Below are 22530 nucleotides of genomic sequence, written 5' to 3' on the forward strand. Positions count from 1 at the left end.
GTAAAGAAAACACACATACAAAAACACGATAAAAAAAATAGAGAAAATGCAATAAGCCGCACTGACTCCCAACCCCATGTTCCCTAGAAGCCCTCACTATACGGTCCCCCTATGTTTTATTTCTTTGCCAACAATGATTCGGAGGGAGGTGTTAGTGGCTCCAGGTTATTAGGCAGTTTCCTTGGAACAGCATACATTTTCCCGACCATTGCCTGAGAAAATAGTTATTTGACAAGTTTGATTTTTCATTTTAATATTTAGAAGATTGTAAAATAAAGGTGACATGTGTCATAATCATAAATATAAATCAACATAACAAGATGATGGAGGACATCACTCCCCTAATTTTAGCGGAGATATGCCTTGCTAAAGAAGAATCAGAGGCAGAGAAGGATGACCTTTCCCATTAGACAAGATGGGACAGTTGTGTGTGAGGAGTAGATGGAAAGGCATGGAAGACAGTGTGCGTGGAAATTGTGCACAGAGGTTGGGTACAATCTTGGCTGGTAAGAAATTAAACTTTGGAGATGGAAGAAATGTCCCCAGATGAATTTCAAGAAGTCAGGCTGAATTAAGTGCCCTCTAAATCCTTCATATTTCTCCCAAAGAAAAACCCACAGTAAAGATATCTATGATTGTTCAAACTCATTGGATTGACATTTCCCGAAGGTAAATCAGTACAGATATTAGGCCACAGGTCTGCTTAGCTCTATGCAGTTGGTTACATAGACACTTACGATATTCTATTGCCTGGGAAGAATAATGGTTTGGAAGTGGACATCTGAGTCACATACCAAATTCTGAGCAAGCCATTTTCTCTTTCTGGGTTTGTATTCTCTTGAGAAGTAGGACTTTAAAACCTCTAAAGAACATTTCAGTTGTCATAGATAAGGAGAAAGAATGATTGCTGGGGAACATAGCTCAGGGTTTCTCTGGTGTGTGTGTGTGTGTGTGTGTGTGTGTGTGTGTGTGTGTTTAATTTTAATCTTCTGAAATGCTCTCCCTATAAGCAACATATCAGCACAGGAAATGCCCAAATAGAATCTGTGCCCATGTGCCCTGGAAGCTAGGAATGGCCCACTGAATAGCCATTTGTCCATCATGAAATTCCAGTAGGAAGACAGGACAGGCAGGAGGGTGGAGGACAGCCTCTCCTCCAGGCACATGGAAAGAACACAAACCAGAGAAAGACTTGAGCCTAGTCTGCTTTACTCTGACTCTGTATTCCCCATCAGATACATTTCCACTATGACAGTAAAAACTGTACTCTTCATGTTGTCATGAAATGGAAAGATCTGAAGTTTAGCAACAGAGACTCGTGTTCATTAAGAGCCCATGTTATGATAGACATCATTTTAGCTATTTAAACTGTAAGATGCTTTACCTACATTTCATTTAATCCTTAAAACTACCCAATCCATGAGATAGGAGACATGTATCTATATTTTGATATAGACAGCCTAAAGTCCCAGTGCTTATAAAGTCAGATGTGGGTTCTTTCCATACTTTGGCTACTGTTGATAGTGCTGCTATAAACATGGGGGTGCATGTGTCCCTTCGAAACAGCACACCTGTATCCCGTGGATAAATGCCTAGTAGTGCATGGATAAAGAAGATGTGGTATATCTATACAATGGAGTATTACTCGGCAATCAGAAAGAATGAAATCTTGCCATTTGCAACTACGCAGATGGAACTGGAGGGTATTATGCTAAGTGAAATTAGTCAGTCAGAGGAAAACAAAAATCATATGACTTCACCCATATGAGGACTTCAAGAGACAAAACAGATGAACATAAGGGAAGGGAAACAAAAATAATATAAAAACAGAGAGGGGGACAAAACAGAAGAGACTCATAAATGTGGAGAACAAACTGAAGGTTACTGGAGGAGTTGTGGGAGAGGGGATGGGCTAAATGGGTAAGGGGCACTGAGGAATCTACTCCTGAAATCATTGTTTCATTGTACGCTAACTAATTCAGATGTAAATTTTAAAAAAATAAAAAATAAATAAACACACAAACAACAACAACAAAAATGAAAAATAAAGTCAGATGTGGTATAGGAAGACTACCTGCTGACCCTCAATCCTATGTTTATTTGTTTGTTTGTTTGTGTTTTTGTTTTTTCCCATTCCATCACAATGCTTTTCACATAATAAAGATACCTTGTCACACCTGTAGTATCATAGAGACTATGAGCTAAAGGGAAAGTTTATTAGGATGCTATAGGGATTAAAACTATTATGCACCTGTCTGTCAGATATTATAGTTTGCTTGACAAAATGGCACACTTTCTTTATGGAACAATATGAACAATCTATTGTTATGCAATCATATAGATATATATGTTATTGAATAAAAAATAAGATTTTTATATTAGCCACATGTAAGTTATTTAACAATTATTAAAAAAATTTAAATGTTTATTTATTTTTGACAGAGAGAGAGAGACAGAGCATGAGTGGGGGGAGGGGAAGAGAGAGAGGGAGACACAGAATCCGAAGCAGGCTCCGGGCTCCGAGCTGTCAGCACAAAGCCCGACGCAGGGCTCCAACTCACGGAACGCGAGATCATGACCTGAGCCGAAGTCAGATGCTCAACTGACTGAGCCACCCAGGCACCCTAAAGAATTATTTTTAAACTTACTACAATTTATTATCTTAAATGAGCCCACAGTTATTGTTTTTATAACTATACTGTCCAATAAATAAGTATATAAAGTGGTTTCCTCCATCACCAGATTCTAAGATGGAGGAGAGACAAATCTCTAGATGATTCATCTCTATGTCTCTAAGACTTAGCCCTGAAATCCTGGTGATAAATATTTTGTTATTTTTTAAAAATTTTTTAATGTTTATTAATTTTTGAGAGAGATAGAGAGTGAGTGGGGGAGGGGCAGAGGGAGAGGGAGACAGAATCCTAAGCAGGCTCTAGGATCTGAGCTGTCAGCGCAGAACCCGACGCAGGGCTCAAACTCACGAACTGCAAGATCATGACCTGAGCTGAAGTTGGACACTCAACCAACTGAGCCACCCAGGCGCCCCTAATATTTTGAGAATACATATATTTATATATCAATTTCTTTTAAATATATTTAAAACAATGTCCATTGAGAACAATATGCGTAGTGAATAGCATCTCACCTTAGGCAATCATCATAACAGTTTTAAGAGTGTAGGCTCTGGTCAGGCTAACTGGGTTTAAATCCCTGCTCTGTGATTTACCAGCTCCATGATCTTAGGCAGGCCTCAGTGTTCCTTACCCTGTGATAGTTGATAACTGAACCAACCTCTTTCTGTTTTGTGAATGCAAAGCATTCAGTTAAGTAACTTAAGACATAATAAGTGTCAATAAATACATATTATTGAGTGAAAAAATTAGCTGTAGATTCACTAATGTGCAAAGAAGTGTCTCATAGTGCACTATCATTAAAGATATGGAGAAGAAATATTTTTAGCTTGATCTAAAAGATCATATTTTGCCCTTATTTTCTGAACTCTACTTTTGAAAAAGAAACTATGGCCAGAAGAAGAAAAGGGGATTAAAGCATACTTCAGGGAATCATATACTTTCTCATTATTATTCCATTCTCCCTGCTTTCTAATTCAGCCTCTAAGTTGAACTGAAACCCCAAGCCTCCTCCAATCTTTTGATCAACTCAGAGTTTAATCCTTTCCATTTTAGCTGGATTTGCACTAAGAAGAGACTGTTAAATTATAGAAGACAACTCAATCGTTGCTAAGCATTAATGTATTTGATTTTTGCTTTTCTTTTCTTTTCTTTTCTTTTTTTTTTTTTTTTTTAATTTCAGGGGATCCTAATGTCAAAATCTCTTTCTGGAATTTATGAGAGGATAAAAAGTAATATCTAAAATAAAAACTGTCTATCAAAAGTGATGTAGAGGTAAGTAAGAGCTTCATGAACAAAAACAAACTACCATGCTTTTGTGTTAGATATAAAATACCATCACTATTTTTTTTTTATAAGAACCTCACTTTTGACAATGAGGAAATGAATTACCCAAGAAAACATTTTCCTGATTAGAGCCTTTTATATAAATAAATATATTGCCCCTTTCCTGTCCTTCTTGACCAGTGTTAAACAATGGCCACTTATAAAGGAAATGATGTCAACACCCTACTGATAAAAATCAAACTGCACTGGAGAAAACACAGTGAAACATAACAGAAAAAAAAAAAAAAAAAACAAAACCCAAACACAGTTTTCTAACTTATGTATGTCCTGGTAACTCCATGAAGAACAGTAAATTATTAAATTTAAAGCATATTTCCATTATGTTTGTACTGCTTTAATACATGTATCTTTCAGCAAAAACAACTACGAAATCCAAAGGAAAAGGTAAAAATAAATTGTCTTTAGCAAACAGAATTTACAGCCATAAATGTATGTAACTCCCTTTTGATTAAATCTTAAAATTTGACTGGCATTCCAATCCCTTTCATAGCTATCCATTCTGGAAAGGGCTATTTCAGCAGGGTTTAAAGAATGATTGTGGGGAATCTTGAAGACCATTTATCAGTTTAATGATAATGAATCAATGCCTGGCAGAACATTCAGACTATGGATAAAAGATCGTATAAAATACGTGAAGAATGATCCCATACCTGTAGCAAAGTTGCAGGGTTAGAATTTAAGGTGTTGCAAATCAACCTTATTCTCAAGGAAGTGATTTCTCCCATGGATGTTCTAACTCTTCCTGAATAAGCATATACCTGGATGACCTGTTTTGCCAGCTTAAAGAACCATGAAGATCAAATATCTTTTTAGTTTTTTTAAATTCATGTCTTGTTTCCTCTCCTAATTAACAGCTTTTGTGCAAAGTATGCAGAAGAATAAACTAATAGTAATCCGTTTTATATATTTTGCCATCAGCATTTCTGAGTTGACTATTAACCAGATACGGTGTATAGGAATCCCTCCATTGTATCTGAATTTAAATATTTAAAACACTTTATATAAGTGCTATAAAAAAGCAGAGCTAATATTGGTATTCATTGTTATCTTGCATGTAAGACAATGAGATCCTAAACTGTACCCTGTGCTATGAAGTGGGGAGAAGGATACGGTTTAAAATGGATGGTATCATCGGGGCACCGATGGATAGCTCAGTCGGTTAAGTGTTCAACTTTGGCTCAGGTCATGATCTCGCAGTCTGTGAGTTTGAGCCTCTAGTCGGGTTCTGTGCTGACAGTTCAGAGCCTGGAGCCTGCTTCGGATTCTGTGTCTCCCTCTCTCTCTGCCCCTCCCCCACTTGTGCTCTCTCTCAAAAATAAACAAATATTAAAAAAAAATTTTAAATGGATGGTGTCATCAAATCCCTAGAAGCAACATGGCACTCCAACTCCCAAATGCCCAAAGGAAATGTGAAATGCTTTCCATGCCAGAACTCTCAGTACTTCATTTCCTCTGGTATCAAAGGTCTTATTTTAATTAAAGCCCAGGCAGCGCGGAGGACTCAGTTACCACCACAATTTAAGAAGTCAAGGAAACAGTAAAGCCAAAAAGATTACCCTCTAGGGAGCTCCAGGTGCTCCTGTCACAAAACCCTCTCTTTCCAGCAGTCTCAGGCTGTACAGCGTCGAAAGTCACAAGTTCTCAAGGAAAGCAACAGAGTAGAATATCAGTCCTTGAAATGACCTTGGAGATTTCTCAGCTGGCTTAATGCTCTCTACAAAGAGACCAAGGTGCAAAATAATAATGACAGTAATAATAATACACAATAGTGACTTATTCTGTTGTCATATTCTAAGTAGATTTAGTCTATTCAACGAACAAATAAGCAGATTAAAGAAAGAAAAAAAGAAAGCCTTAATCCATGTCTCAAAATGAGACTGAACTTAGTATGTTTTCTAGTATACTATCTTGTTTTTAGTCTCTTGAATAATTTGTTAAATCAACATTTAATTGTTTAATTATAGCCTCATATTTAAAAAGAGAGACAAAAGAAAGACATCAATATTAAGTGTGTGCTTCAGTTAATAGCTGTTATGTTTCAAATCAGGGAAACAAAATGTGAAGTATATCTCAATATAATAACAGAAAAAATGGAAGGGATGGAGACAAGCTCAAAAGGACCGTAGGACAATTACTCAGGCAAATAAAAAGCTTGACTGCATTGCACTGTAGTCTTTATTTTCAGAGCATGTTCATTAACTTCATCAAGTTTTGTTATTCACAAGGAATCGGCTATCATGCTACTCTTGTGACAAGCCTACAACCCTGAAATTCTTAGGATGAATTTGCAGCAGATCAATTTCCAGTAGACTTTTTAATTTCTCTCTAGAAACTTTGAAATTAAGGAGTAGGGTATTAAAAATGACTTTTAGGGTTCCCGCCCCCCCCCAACTACTTAGAACCACTCCTTGGATCATTTTATAATTTTATTATTTAAAAGAGTTATTTCTATAATAATCCTGTAGCAACATGAAACACATATAAATGACATAACTTGATACTGACTGCTAAAGGAAGGAAGAAAGAAAGTAATTATAAAGCGATACAGCCAAATAATGGAGTCATACAGTCCCATGATTGGAGATTCTACTTGAATTTGGAGTCTGATAAACCTGTGCTGAATTGCATTCTGGTTACCGGCCAGCCCTAGAATCTTAAACCTCAATCTGCATCTGTGCCTGTGGATGAGAGGCAAAAATTTATATCTTTGTTGTGAGGATTAATGGACATAACAAATGAGATCGCCTGATACAGTGCTGTGTTGGATAAATTGTAGATATTCGAAAGATAATTTTTGTGCAAGAGCGCAAATATCCTGTAACTTTACATGTGCAAGCATAGATGGCGAAGACTAAGATGTAGAGAATCACTCTGAGAACTTGTTTTGCAGATAGTATTTGAAGGATTTTAGGAATTTACTGGTAGTTACATGAACTAATGGAAACCGGCACTTCTTCCAAATCAAGCAAACATTCTAACCTTGAAACAAAACACCATGATCAATAGAGACAGACAGGGCCGGGTGGGGGGAGGGAATCTATATAAGAAACTGGTAAGGTTGTCTCTAGGAAGGAGAAATGGTGGACAAAAGTGGGAGAAGACATAATTTTCACTTTTTCCTCTGTTATGGATGGAATGTTTGTATCCCCCCAAAATTCACATGGTGGAATGCTATACCCTATTGTGGGACCTTTGGGAGGTACTTAGGATGAGATGAGGTCACAATAAAACCCTCATGAATGGGGTTAGTGCCCTTTACAAGAGTCATGAGAAAACTTGCTTCTCCCTTCTGCTCTCTGCCATGTGAGGATACAAAGAAAAGTCAGCAGTCTGCAACCTTGAGAAGGTTCTCACCAGAATTGGACCATGCTGGCACCCTCATCTGAGAGTTCCAAACTCTAGATATGTAAGGAATAAATGTCACTCAGTCTATAGTACTTTGTTATAGAAGCCCGAACTGATGAAGAAACTCCTTTTTATATATTTGTATTTTGGTATTGTGTGTGTACATATTTTTGTTACAATTACTTTCTTATTTTGAAATAAATAGAAATTGAAGAGAAATAGCATTTAAGTACATTGCCACAGTTGCATTCCCAACAATCAGTTCTTCTATATTTGGATAGAAACTTCCAAAAAAAAAAAAAAAAAAAGAAAGAAAGAAAGAAAAGAAACTTCTCTATACGGAATCAAATGAAAGTAGAAAAGTTTGTTGTTCATTCTTTTATAGGAGTCAAAACATGCCTTACATATTCAAGTAAACTAATTTTTTATTTATACATAGAAAACTACCATCACAAGCAGCTATGCAATACTTCAACTAAATAGCAAATATTTTAAAAAGTCTATATGCAAACCCCCTTTCTAGTCATTGGATGGGGAAGCAACGGGAAGAAGTCATAAAAGATTCTATAGATATGGCTAAGATACAGAGAGCTCTCTGTGCTCCAGATTATGATGTAGTGGAGAAGACAGAAACATACTTAAACAACATAAGGCATCATGTGATAGATTTTGTTAAGTGCACATGACATTTATACATGCTATATGAAGTAGAAGAAGAAAAGATATTTTGCGTGTAGGAATATTTGAGAAGGTGTCTTTGGGGAAGGTGTTATAAGAACAGATACCTGAAGGGTATCTATGGATTGAAAGGCCATTTAGACAATGAGATCAGCTTGAGTCACAAGGCAGTGTCTGGAGAGCTCAGGGTGTGTTAAGGCTGGGTGGGGTGCTGGGGCACCAAGAGAAGGACAGCACGTTCGGAGAAGAGACCTAGTCAAGAAAAAGCCAAACCAGATCAGGATTTGGACATCGTGCTAGGGATTTTGAACTTTTTTCTATAAAAAAAAATTTGAGAAAATTTGAAGATCTTCTACCCATGTTTACATGTTCAGAAGATACTTCTATGGGTGTATAAAGGCTGGATTGGCATGAGAAGCCACTTAGGACGGTGAGACAGGGAGGGTACACAAACCTTGGCTCTAACTGCCAGAGCAGAAATATTAAACTGTGGGCTGGCCTGCAAAGACAGCTCCAAAGCAGATACATCCCATGCCTCTTTTCACATATTTTTGAATCTGGAATCTTTGTTAACATCCTGAAAAGAAACACATGTCTGGCATTATTCGTGATTACCTTAAGTGGCGAGGTAATTCAAAAGCAATTGCCTGGCTCCGTTAACCTGAATTATGCCAAGGTCATAGCTATTTTTTTTTTTTATTTTTTTTGACTTTTATTTATTTTTAGGAGACAGAAAGAGACAGAGCATGAGCAGAGGAGGGGCAGAGAGAGAGGGAGACACAGAATCTCAAGCAGGCTCCAGGCTCCATGCTGTCAGCACAGAGCCCCATGCAGGGCTTAAACTCACAGACCTCAAGATCATGACCTGAGCCGAAGTCAGACGCTTAACCGACGGAGCCACCCAGGCACCCCAGTCATAGCTATTTGAGTCAATTAAAAAATAACCAGTTGAGATGCTGTCCTTTTAAGAGTTCAGGCTAGACCATTTTCACTATCCACACTAAGATTTTTTTTTTTTTTCAACTATAGATGCATTTGCTTTGAAACTGGGTTTTTGTATAACAAAATGTTGTGCAGTAAGCTTCCAGGGATACTTTCCTAAGATAAGGTTTCATTTAAAGCTTTTGATTCTTCGTATAAATAAGAGATATTTTTCCAACCCAAGAAGCTAAGGGTTACTTCTGAAATTCTTTGGAAAAGTTACACCGGCTAGATAGCTGGCTCACAGTTGAAGAAATGCCTTTGTAGTTTAAGGAAGCTTAAACAGAAGCCTTCATTGCTGATTTGCCGACTGTGTCAAACATCAGAGGAATTTTCCAATGGGCCTTTATGAGTTTAGCATTTGCTTTAATTAGGAAGATACCTGGATGTTTAATGGGAACTTTTCAAGCTATTGGAGCAGAACTAGAGTAAATGACCGTATTTATTTGAAGACATAAAGTTAACAGTGTCACAGGTGCTTCATAAAACAACACATAATTGCAAATGGGAGGTGAGGAAAGTAACAGAAATTTACATCAAAGAAAATTATATCCATATATGTAGCTTAGTTTTTCTTACCACTAACGTTCAAAACAATACATGCTTACCAGGAAAGACAAAAGAAAACCTATTTTCATAACAGATATCTGTAAGAATATTCATTTTATTTTGCTTGAATGAGTTCCATTATCAGTAGAACTTAAACAGTTTGCAGCGATATGGTTTTTCTGGTTATCAAGAAAATCTTGATATTTGAGTTTTTGTTTAGACAACGGGCTCTTTAGTTAAGAGAGGGAACTTCTATAAACTATTCAAAACTTGAGTATGCTGTTCATTTTTTAAAATAAAAGCTATGATAAAAATCTATGTTCTCTTTAAGAAGTAAGTTGGTGCTAGGAGCTTCTAGGAAGAAATACTTATAAAAAGAAAAGGCTTGAATAGCTTATAAAAAAATTTTAGTGTACATTAGCTTTTTATGCCAGTTGGTCATTTTAAAGGACAGAATCTCTTAGAAAAGTAGAGAAATTAGAAGAAACAGGAAATAAACCCTTTACCAGGAAGAAAGTCTCTGAGAGGTTTGGGTAAATCTGGGCACTGATGCCTCCTGAAAATATTTATATACTGAGGTGGATATTTCTTTTCTACCTCGGGCCACATGGAGCAAAAAGCTGTAAAAATCTGGAAATCCCAGCCAGGTGAGCTAATAGCTAATCAGAAGTCCTAAGGAGGCAACTTAATGTCTTGTCTCTGATCAGCTGTGAGCAGTGCTTAAAAACCTCCCAAGTAAGTTCAGAGTCAACTTTCTGTGAGGGCTATTTTTATCAAGGTTGTTCCAAAACACCAAAGTACTGGGAGTCCATAGTGTGTCTTCCAATGACTTTGCATTTAGGAAAATGCCTTGAATGAGTTAGAATAAGATTTGAATTTGCAATGGCTAGTAAGAATTCAAGTGTATTAAAATTTCTGACTTCTTCAACATTTGTTCTCAGTATTGTCATTTTATGATATATAAGTAATACGAGGAAATGTTTAAATGTTAACATCTGTGTTTTGTTATTTAAAAAAAAAGGTACTGGGTAGGTAGGAAAGAAATAGAAGTGATGAAAAATTTAAGGCTGTGGCCAGTGGTGCATGAAAACATATTCAGCACCCCTTTTATCTGGTGGCAGCCACCGTGTTATGCCTGTAGAACTTAGACAGAAAGTTGCTTAGCCTAATAAGCTCCAGTTTATGGAGAGAGGGCAGAATAATACAACATTATTCTGGACAAGTGTAAGAAATGGTAGTAGTTCCGTATCTCTGAAGTACAACAATGTCTGAATTCCAACTTTGGTCATTTCAAGTATTTCATCAAGCTGTAACTTAACCTCAGGGGTTTATCTCTTTGCTTTTAAAGGATTATTCATGAAACCAAGGGACTGCAGCCATTCTGGAATAATCCCATTTGCTCAGCACACATCATGTATAATACCACCTCACTCATAAGGGCCATTTTTCTTCCAGGACCTTTTATTGGTATTATATTACCAACCCTCTGAGTTTCCCTGTGAGGCATGTATCAATGGTACCACATTATTTCTGAAATTAAACCACAGAGAAGTTGGAAGTCTGTCCTAAGTTAAAATACACACTATATAATTATTGTGTACTATTTGTGATATCTGTCTCTTTTTTTCTCACTTAGCAAAATGTATAACCAAAGTGACCAGAGGAAAGGGAAAGTGGGCAATCTAATTCATAGTGTCACTTAATAGATGGCAAAACTGAGTCCTTGCAAATTTCTAAACCACTTTCTTTGATTTAATTTGTCAGGCCACAGAGCAATGTAACAGAATTGCCATATGAAGAAAAACTAAATATGTCCTTCACCTTGGTAGAATCTAGTGAAAATAAAGAGGGAGAAATTTAAGCAAATCTTTATTTTTTTAAAAAAATAACTGTATTTAACTTGAAATAAACATTTAATCTTCTTATAAAAATAAGGTGAATTATTTTGGTTTCCTGACCTACAGGGTTGAATCCAGGTTTTGTCAGTTTAGAAGTTTATATAATTGGGGACCCCTTAAAAATTCATAACAAATATATATATAAAACAAGAAAAGAATTTCAATAAATTCCAAATTTTTCTGAGGTTATAAATATAGTAAGCATCAAAATATCAGAAAAAGCATAATAGCTTTATTAATTTATTGTCTTCCTAATTTTTTTGTGTACACTTTTATATTATAATAATTTTGTACTATTTTCTGTTGAGAGAATAATAGGAAGAGAATTTAGTCTTTGTTTTAGTATTGGTGAACAACTTTTTCCCCCAATAGTTTAGAAAGTCTCCCTTACCTCTACCCATCATCATCAATAATGTTATACAGGACCATTAACATTATACAGCTGTCAAACACATTAGTCTCTCCTTTATCTGTGGTTTTCTTTCTGTGACTTCAGTTACCCATGGACAACTGTGGCCTGGAAGCAGATGATCCTCCTTGTACATGTCATCAGAAGGTCAACAGTAGCCTAACACTACATCATAATGCCTATACCATTCACCTCACTTCATCTCATCACGTGGGCATTTTATCATCTCATATCATTCATTCTAAGAAGAAGAAGGGTGAATATAATACATTAAGTATTCTGAGAGAGAGAAAGAGAGAGAGACCACATTCACATAACTTGCATTAAAGTACATTGCTTTGTGCCCTATTTTATTATTACTTATTATCGTCAATCTCTTACTATGCCTAAGTTATAAAATAAACTTTAGGATAGGTAGGTATGTACAAGAAGAAAAAAGTAGTACAGTTGGTCCTTGAATAATGCAGGGATTAGGGGTGCCAAACCCCCACTGAGTTTAACTTTTGACTCCCCAAAAGCTTAACTACTAATAGCCTACTGTTGAACAGAAACCTTACGGATAACACAAAGAGTCGATAACACATATTCTGCATATGTGTTATATACGATCATCTTATAATGAAGTGAGCTAGAGAAAAAAATGTGAAGAAAATTATAAGGAAGAGAAAATACACTTTCATGAATTTTTTTTATAGTATAGTACTGTATAAGTGGGCCTGTGCAGTGTAAACTCTTGTTAAGAGCCAACTGTATATGTGGAGTCCACTACTATCCACAGTTTCAGGCATCCACCAGAGCTTGGAACATATCCCCTGCAAATAAGGGGGACTACTGAATAGGAGAACATCTTTATCAACTGCCTTTCACAGAGAACCTTATGATTTTAGGGTATTTTAAGTTTTGTTATGCAATGTAACCACATGGTCTTTGAATTGATGACAAAGGACCTCTACTCTGTCTTTTGAGTCAGGATTAAGATTCCTGAATAGCCATCTCTGCATTCAGACAGTGGGCAATTACTCTGTGTGTATAGGAAAGTTATTGTGAACTACATAAATGTATCCCACTAAACCCAAACTCAAAGTATCCTCAGGATAAGTAACTACCTTTATCCAGATTCCCACACATGTTTGTGGCCACTCCAATATGGCTTGACATTGGGGGAAGTGGGGATGGAAAGATAGCAGAATTTTTAAAAAATACTTACTTATTTATTTTGAGAGAGAGAGAGAGTGCATCTGTGTGCACATGAGCAGGGGAGAGGCAGAGAGAGAGGGAGAGAGAATCCCAACTGATTCAGCGCAGAGCCTGACTCAGGTTCCATCTCACAAAAAACCATGAGATCATGACCTGCACTGAAGTCAAGAGTAGGATGTTCAGCCAACTGAGCCACTATGGCACTCGGAAAGACAGTGGTCTTAATCAACTTCAGTTAAAGTGTCTTATAATGATAAATTTCACAAAAATTGTGACCCTGTAAACATTGCTAGGGTCCTTCTGTCAAGGAGCCTGTATAAGTAAGGGGCTAAATCATAGTAATCATTTGTCTCTGCTAAATTTAACAAATTAAAGAAACTAAAGATTTATATAAAATTTAGAGTACTAAAATTTATGTAAAATTTAGAAATTAAGGTATCTCTTGATAGGCATCCTTTTTCCATGTCATAAATAATTAACAATTAATGAGTTTGTTTTAGTAACATATGTACCACAACAATATGAAGGATGAATGGCAATCTTAACACTGAGAAAACACTTTTCTGATGTTCAGTAGATTCTAATGTAAGACTAGGTCTGCCAAATCAAATTTTCAATAATGTAAAAGATTTAAAAGGCATTACCTACAGTTGAGGTTGTGGAACAAATGGCTGATTAATACAATGCTTAAGTGTTTGACTAGTATAATGAGAAATCTGAGCACTTTTCGGAATATGATGGTATTCCTGTGATAGTAAAAAAAAAAGTACAAATAGTTATCAAAAGTCTGAATATCTAAGGGAATATTGTCTGGGGACTTCTGTCAATGGGATGACCTATCCTAAGATGAAATTGATATGTAGGTGAAATCTTTTTGGCTACCATTTATTAAGAAATACTTCCATGAGGTGAAAAATGCAGTTTATAATGATACAGTTGCCTGAAAATCACTACTCCAAAATAAGATTTTGCTCCTTGTTTTGTGTGACATGAATATAAACATAAAAATGGATCGGATAATTATTTTTACTAAATATTCTTTCCATTTTTCATTAATCTATGTGCTAGATTCTGAAAGATAATTTTTAGTCATCAGTCTCTAAGTTTTCTTCCTTCCACCCTTCCTTTCTTTCTTTCTTTCTTATCTTTTCTTTTTCTTTCTTTCTTTCTTTCTTTCTTTCTTTCTTTCTTTCTTTCTTTCTTTTCTTTCTTTCCTTTCTTTTCTTTCTTTCTTTCTTTCTTTTTCTCTTTCTTTCTTTCTTTTCTTTTTTCTTTTCTTTCTTTCTTTCTTTCTTCTCTTTCTTTCTTTCTTTCTTTCTTTTTCTTTCTTTCTCCTTCCTTCTTTCCTTCCTTCCTTCCTTCCTTCCTTCCTTCTCCCATTGCTCATTAAGAGAACAGTAAACAAGATAGTTAAGTACTTAATTGCTCAGTTTTCTTACTGATAATTTCCTTATTTTGGCTTGTTCCCCTCAAATTCTCTATCTTATCTCTGCACTACCTAACACACCAAGCATCACAGTATGGAGAGAATGCGTAGTGCGGGGAACATGCCAACTTTGAATCAAATAGAACAGGCCCTGAATCCACCATAATGTGACCAAAGGCAAGTTATCTCACCTTTTCAGTGTTCCATTTTCTGGTGGGTTCAACTCTACTTACAAGAGGATAAAGGAAGAATGGACACGTCCCACATAGTGCTTTCTATGCAGCAAGCACCAACTAAATGAATGAATGGATTTATGTGACTTGTTTTGCCTGTCTATATGACAGAAAAAGTCACCCAAGATACATTGATCTCCCCAGCTGTGTCACTGTTTATGATATGACAACAAAGTTTATTCATTGCAACTCTGCAGATATTGTATGAACTTTATTGGACGTTTCTCAGGGTGCCTGGATGGTTCACTCGGTTAAGTGTCCAACTTTTGATTTCAGCTCAGGTTATGATCTCATGGTTTTGTGAGTTCGAGCTCCACATCAGCCTCTGCACTGACAGCATGGAGCCTGTCTGAGATTCTTCCTCTCTCTCTGCCCCTCCCCTGCTCACAGTCTTTTTTAAAAATAAATAATAAATAAAAAACTAAACAAAATATTTCACCTGCACAAACTCAATGCATCATAGTTTTCAGCAGATTAAAATACTGAACTAGAACTCCCTCTCTGCATCCCCTCTTTCTGTCCCTCCATCTCTCTATCTGTATCTTGGAATCTATTTCTATTGCTTTTTCTCCTGTTTCAAGAGAGAAGGAAGGAGGAAAGTTAATGAAGAAAGAACAGGGACATAAAAGCATTTGGCAATTAAGAAGACGGTTAGAAGGTTTTAATTTATTTTACTTGCCAAACTCTGAACTTATAATAAGGAAAAGAAGTGCTGTTCTCTTGGAGATTATTTCCTCCACTAGTTTCCAGGGGTAAAATAATTTCAGAGACAAACAGGAAATTGGTGGGCCATAAGCTTGCTGTCATTGCCTGGATCTTCTTTCCATGCCACATGTTTACATACATGCTGTGTTCCCCTTGACAAAGGCAGACACAGACACACAGGGACTTTAAGGATTTGCATTGTGTGTGTGAAATGGTTTCATTTAAGAGCTGCTGCTGTCACTTCTCAGACAATGCAGAGGACAGAGAGGGAGTGCCAGTGACTGACTAAAAGCTAGGTTGCACAGGAGGCTTAATTCTTTGGGCTCATATACATATACATACACATATATGTATGAGGAGTAGACATATTCAAGATTAGAATTTGTTATGAAAATTTGGCTTACGTGGCTGTAATCTGAGCCAGGAAATACTGAACTTTAATGTTAGCATCTTTGTTTCTGGCAGGCTTCACAGTGGTGCAGGAGGGTGGACCCAGTCCCAACAGTCAGTATGGAAATAAAGGACTATTTTGTGAGTACCGGCCAGTCCTGTGACTATTTCCCACCATTTATGCAGCAAGAGTAGAAGTTCTTACGATATGGGAGGATACAATCTGTGAGATTGCTTAATACTTTCTTCTCATTGGCTTCTCCAACTCAGAAGTAAAGAGCCAATGACAAAAAACCAAACATTTAAATCACTTATATCCCACATTTTCTGCCTCAGAGTTGCCCCTTTGCATATAGCTATTTTAATACTTAGAAGACCCTATATAGGTGATCCTAGGAGAAACACAGTGCCCCTTCTCCTTTATCAATCTAATGCACCCCCACACAAATCTATTCTGTGCTGCTGAAGGACCTAATCTTCAGCAGTTGTAAGGTTTGGTGGGGTTGTGGAGCTCAGAGGATTAGCAATTCATTCTTTGCCAAGACTCACCTAATATACTGCAATATTCCCAGAAAGGCTTATCATGTCTGTGTTTAGACTCAGGATAGAGGTGAAGATTTACACTCTTTAATATGAAGATGGAGAAGTGGGACGAGCAGCTGGCAAAGAAGGACACTCACGACATGTGTGGTCTTACATAAAATTAGAAGCAGCCTTGAAAGAAGTATTTCAGGGACAACAAAAGGAAATTTCCCTGATGCCTGCAGTTGCTCAGTTTGACTAAAGACTTTATCTTGCATGCATGTACTCATTCAACAAACATGTATTGAGCATATATTAAATGCTAGTCATTGCCCCAGGTACTGAAGATATAGCAGTGAGTAAAATGGACAGGATCTCTGTTCTAAAGTAGCATAATTCAAATCTAATGATTGAACAGTAAAGGAATTTGGATTTTTCAGTGATGTATCAGCTCTTTTCCTTAAGGAAGTTTCAGGAGTAGTATAGAAGAGAAATTGAAAAATTAATTTCTAAAATCATCTCTTGGTATATGAGGGATGTGTACATGTGTGCATTTATGGCAAAGGAGATTTGAAGTCTAGAGATAATCCTCCCTTACTTGTCATTCTTACCTGACAAAAGCCAAGCACAATAAAAGAGACTGACTTTGGACTTGAGTGAGAATGAATAAAGCAGAACATTGGAGGTGGCAAAACTAAACAGATGTTTAAAGTTTACGGATATTTTTAAAAGGAAATGTAAGACTTATTGAGAAACAGCCAGAGACCAATTTGCTTACCTACTACCTCTCAAATCAATCTCTCAGCCATTTCCTAATATCAAAAATCAGGAGACTAAATTATGGGCATGCTAAGATGTGGTTAGGAAAAACAGATGATTTATATTTCAGACTTGTCCTCTTGTGAAAAACGAAAACCTGGCGAAAGCCTTAAAACTATAAATATCACAGATTCAAGATGAGTTAATTTAATCCCGCCTATGTTCTCCCCCTTCACTCTTGTAAATTGCACACATTTATGAAGTACAGAAAAAAGTCCTTTTTGTTTCTCAATGGTCGGATAAAATGTTTTTTTGTCTAATTACTCAACACTGAAAAATTTTCCCCAAAGAAGTTTCTAATTAAATATTTAGCTAAGGAAGAATTTTTTAGTAAAGATAACTAATGAATTATATAGACCATGTTTTACTTATTGTTTTAGAACATAAACAATGGACTTAAACCACTACAGTTTTTGATTAGAACTAAAGAACATAAACCTTCCTTTTATATTTATTTTCTGTACCATGTATTTTGGCATTTCATCATGGGGTTTGCTATTCGTGAGGGTATGAATTGTTTTTTATTCGTTTGTTTCAAGATGTTTCCCATGTTTTAACTGTTGAAAAAAAAAAGTATCCATTGTAGAGATTTTAAGTTTCCTAAATTGACCTTCACTTCTATTTCCTTTGCACTCCCCATAACTCCTGGTATACAGTAAGCACAAAGTCCACACCAGTTGAATGAATAAACGTGGGTCAAATGGAATAACTTTGGTGAAACTCATCTGAAGACAGGACAATCAACCAGTTCTATGGAACTGGAAGTTTCTTCTAAATTAAGACACCCTGGGTCACATTCCTTAATCTCTGACATTTTAGCCAAATATATTTACCTTAATCACATAAATACAGTCATATATATCACATGGCCCTTAAGAAATTCAATCAGTGTTTTGTTAATTCTTTAGAAACATAGAAAATGTGTGGTGTATAAATTTTCCAGTTGATTCCTTTTGGAACTGGAGATTTAGGTGAGTAGGTGTAAAGGGAAATAAAGTATCATTTTAGAACTTGAGACTTTGGCAACTAACAAATAATTTATGAGAATAACAACAACAACAAAAAAAAAAACAGAATAGGAGCCATCCTTTTGTGTTCCAAAGAAAATGCCTTGGAGAGGTTATGAATAAAGAATACCCATTGAAGCAGAAAAATTCAAAAGAATGCAAGCTTCAAAATTTCAATAACAATGAACATGTTTTTATGTTGGCTTGCAACTTCTCTGCAGATGTTACTTTGAAAGTTTGGATTCTGCTGGATCTTCACATAAAGCATGCATCTTTGGTCTAAACATTGAAATTTGGTTAGGGAAAGCCAGCTGGAAACAGCTTCTGGAGATAGATCTTTATGTTTTCCCAAAACGAACATAATTTTTGCATTTTGGTATAGAAAAGATCTTTTGTAAACCAACCCACTACAGTAAAATTATGGCATAAATCTGGTTGAGTGTTTTCTAGGGAAGCAATAAAACAAGCAGAATTTAGTTGACATGTTGTTTCTTCTACCTGCACTTGACATTTATTGATTTTAGCTCATATCTCATTGAGTTTACATTTGGATTCAAGTAAATCCAAAGTCATAGATAATTGGTCACTGCATAAAAATGAAATGGTTAGTGCCTGTGTGCGTGTGTGTGTGTGTGTGTTGTATAAAATCATTTCAATGGAACAAATTGTTATCACAGAATCATTTCTATTTCTTATAAGGTAATTGGATATAATTTAGAAAATGTACTAAAGAACAAAAAAATGACAGGAAACTTTTTCAGAGAGGAAAGTGTGTGTGGTCTTATATTCTTATGGGGAGTTCTGCTCAAAGGGCAATTACAGTGAAGGTCTTGGTTACATCCTCTGTTGTTGCTGTTGTGGAACTTCACATCTAGTACACCAGTATTATGAAAAGAACAAACCAGCAACAAGAAAAATAAAAATATACATATATGAGCAAACAAAAACAAAAACAAAACAGACAAGATTTTTTATTCAAAATGATGGGCTTGAATGCCAGCCTTTTTATTTGCTAACCATAGATTTGTGGGTAAGATATTTCATACCCTTTTTCCCATTCTTATAGAAAAGAGAAAGATGGGGTACTAATAGTTACTCTTTGTGGCATAAAGGGAATTTTTTTAATATCATTAACAAGGAAAACAATTGGTGTACTGTTAATCCTTGAACAATGAGAGGGTTAGGGCTGCTGATTCCCTCCACCCCATCCAGTAAAAAATCCATGTATAACTTTTGACTCTCCAACTTAACTACTAATAGCCTACTATTGACTGGAAGCCTTACTGATAAACATAGAGTCAATTAAAACATATTTTCTATGTTACACATATTATATGCTGTATTCTTAAAATAAAGTAAGCTAGAAGAAAGAAATTTGGTAAGAAAACCGTAAGAAAGAGAAAACATTTATAGTACTGTACTGATAAAAAAAATTGCATATAAGTGGACCCATGCAGTTCAAACCCGTATGGTTCAAGAATAAGCTGGATACCTATAAAATATTTATTTATTATTTGTTACATGTAGATAGTAGGATAAGATACAAACCTTACAATTTAAAACATTACGGTCTCATTAATATTTCTAGACCAACATTTTCTCTCAAACTCATCTTCATCATCTTATTATGTATTTCCAAAAGAGACAACCACTAAACAGTTCATCCTGTCATTTCAGAAAAATTATTGCTGTCATGTCTTTCTAGTGTCATTTAAATTCTTTTGGGTTAGGTTTAAATATGTTTACATTTGGTGTTCCTTCTCAGTCCAAAAATTCCTCTTCATCTATCTGAAGGATTTAAACATTTTTTTTATGTTTATTCATTTTTGAAAGAGAGAGACAGAGCACAAGCAGGGGTGGGGCAGAGAAAGAGGGGGACACAGAATCTGAACCACACTCCAGGCTCTGAGCTGTCAGCACAGAGCCCGACGCAGGGCTCGAACTCACGAACCACAAGATCATGACCCAAGCCGAAGTCGGATGCTCAACCGACTGAGCCACCCTGGTGCCCCATCTATCTGAAGGCTTTTATGGAAAAAACTATATATAACGTTTATGTTTTGTAGATGGAGTTCTCTCATCTTTGTCATCTCACATAATGCTCATTGTGACCCTGGTAAAGTAGACAGCGATGTACTGTTATGGGTTGGATTGTGTCCCCCTCAAAAAAAGATATACTGAAGCCCTAACTTCCTACGTGTTCAAGAAAATGACCTTATTTGGAATGAGGGTTGTTGCAGATATAATCAGTTGAAGTAAGGAATACTGAAGTAGAATGGGCATTGAATCCAGCATGATTGGTGTTCTTGTAAGAAGATGGACATGTGAAGACAGAGACACACAGGGAGAATGCCATGTGACGGAGGTGTGTAGCTGCAAGCCAAGGGATGATGAAGATTGCTGGCAAACTACTAGAAGCTAGGAAGAGGCAAGGAAGGATTCCCTTACAGGTTTCAGATGGACAATGGTCTTCTTCACACCTTGATTTCAGACTTCTAGTCTCCAGGACTCTGAGACAATAAATTCCTCTTGGTTTAAGTCACCCAGTTGGTGGTACTTTGCTACGGCAGCCCTCAGGGAACAAACAGAGGAAGGAGTCCATGGCACTAGCTAACATTCACCCAGTGCTAAACGTGTATTATACACCAAGAAGTCTCACAGTCTATGAGTTATTTCCCAGCCTTATTTATATTTTACAGATTAAGGTATTTAGGTTCAGAGAGGTAAATTTGTTGGACCAAATTTATACAACTAGTATGTGGCAGAAATTGTTTTTGATTCATGAACTTGAGAACAGGAATCGTTAGTCAAACTTTCAAGATGAGTAAACTGATAGTCAGAGATTGACATACTCTTCACTTTGTCTTTTTAAGGCTAACTGTATTCATTTCCTGTGGTCTTTTTCCTGTGCCTAAAACCCAAACATTTTCTTTGCTACCTTTTTTTTTCCTTATGTAGACCACATGCCCTTCCTTTATGATACCCAAAACTGAGTCTAAAACTATGATCAATGGAACATTTAGAGAGAGGATGACCCTGCTCTTCATACATATTTTAATCAATTCAGCACTTTAGGTGGCCAGTCTTGAATAGCAGATGAGTTTAATGCCTGTTTCTTAGTAATATAAAAAATTCTTACGAAATTCTATACCTGAAGCTAATATTATACTGTATATTAACTAACTGGAAGTTAAATAAATACTTGAAAAAGAATTCTTATAATTATGATAATAACTATCATTTATTAAGCACTGCTAAGCATTAGATAGTATATTAGGTTTCTAAATACATGACTTGATTTAAATCTTTCCAGTGTCCTACAAGATCACTATTGTATTACTTGTAATGCTAAAGAAGAGTTCCATCAATTTTGTTTTATATTCCCAGGGAATATTTTCCCAGGGAAAAAATTCTAGATGTAAGTGATTTACATAAGACCACTCAATAAATCAATAATTATTATAGCACCAGAACTAGAAGTCAGACCTCTTAACTTCTAATACAGAATTCTTCATACTGGTAGTTTTTAATTGTTGATCACCTAAGGAATTACCCAGAAAGTTTGTTAAAAATATCGAAGGTTGGAGGGGCACCTGGGTAGCTCAGTCAGTTAAGCATCTGACTCTTGGTTTCAGCTCAGGTCATGATCTCACAGTTTGTGGGCTACAGGGCTCTGTGTGGACAGTGTGGAGCCTGCTTGAGATTCTCTCTCTCCCTCTCTCTCTGCCCTTCCCCTGCTCCTGCTTGTTCTTTCTCTCTCTCTCTCAAAATAAATAAACTTTAAAAAGTAGAGAACACTAGTATCTTTAAGATAGAGCTCAGGCTAAATTTTATGTGTTTCCCAATAAATTCTTAAGCATTCTAAATCACTAAAACTGTGGTCTTGGGGAAAATGTGTTAGTCACTTAGCTGACACCTGAGGAAATAGTCCTGGAGAAGAAACGTTTGAAAGGATGAAAGCGGAAGAAGAGGGGAAAAAGAGAGAGAGGCATTTGATGCTCTACTAACATTGAAGTATGAATTGAAATGCAAAGAATTTTACCTTTTCTAAATGTTAACAATTTTCTAACATTTGTTCACCCACTGATCTCAAATTTCCTTTAAAAAAATTATTTCATGGGGCGCCTGGGTGGCTCAGTTGGTTAACCGACCGACTTTAGCTCAGGTCATGATCTTGCAGTTTGTGAGTTCGAGCCCCGCGTTGGGCTATGTGCTGACAGCTCGGAGCCTGGAGCCTACTTCAGATTCTGTGTCTCTCCCTCCCTCCATCCCTCCCCTGCTCACGCTCTGTGTCTCTCTGTCTCTCAATAAATAAATAAATGTTAAAAATAAATAAAAATAAAAAAATAAAAAATTTATGTCAAAACACAGAAACATAAAAGCAACAAAGAAGT

At 36.2% G+C, this 22530-nt stretch overlaps 1 long non-coding RNA gene across 2 annotated transcripts in view; it reads left to right on the forward strand.

The window, feature by feature from the left end:
- LOC128776545 (uncharacterized) overlaps positions 1–22530 on the forward strand; it is an 82306-nt gene that overhangs the window by 42771 nt on the left and 17005 nt on the right. The window contains exons 2-3 of one of the 2 annotated variants that reach the window (XR_008421687.1): positions 3814–3905; positions 15864–15929. This is a non-coding gene — a long non-coding RNA (uncharacterized LOC128776545). The remainder of the gene's footprint in view (positions 1–3813; positions 3906–15863; positions 15930–22530) is intronic. The other variant, XR_008421688.1, reaches the window with a different exon arrangement.

This window comes from Panthera pardus, unplaced genomic scaffold (assembly GCF_024362965.1).
Source record: "Panthera pardus isolate Hobbes unplaced genomic scaffold, ASM2436296v1 HiC_scaffold_13, whole genome shotgun sequence".
In the NCBI taxonomy this organism is placed as follows: Eukaryota; Metazoa; Chordata; class Mammalia; order Carnivora; family Felidae; genus Panthera; species Panthera pardus.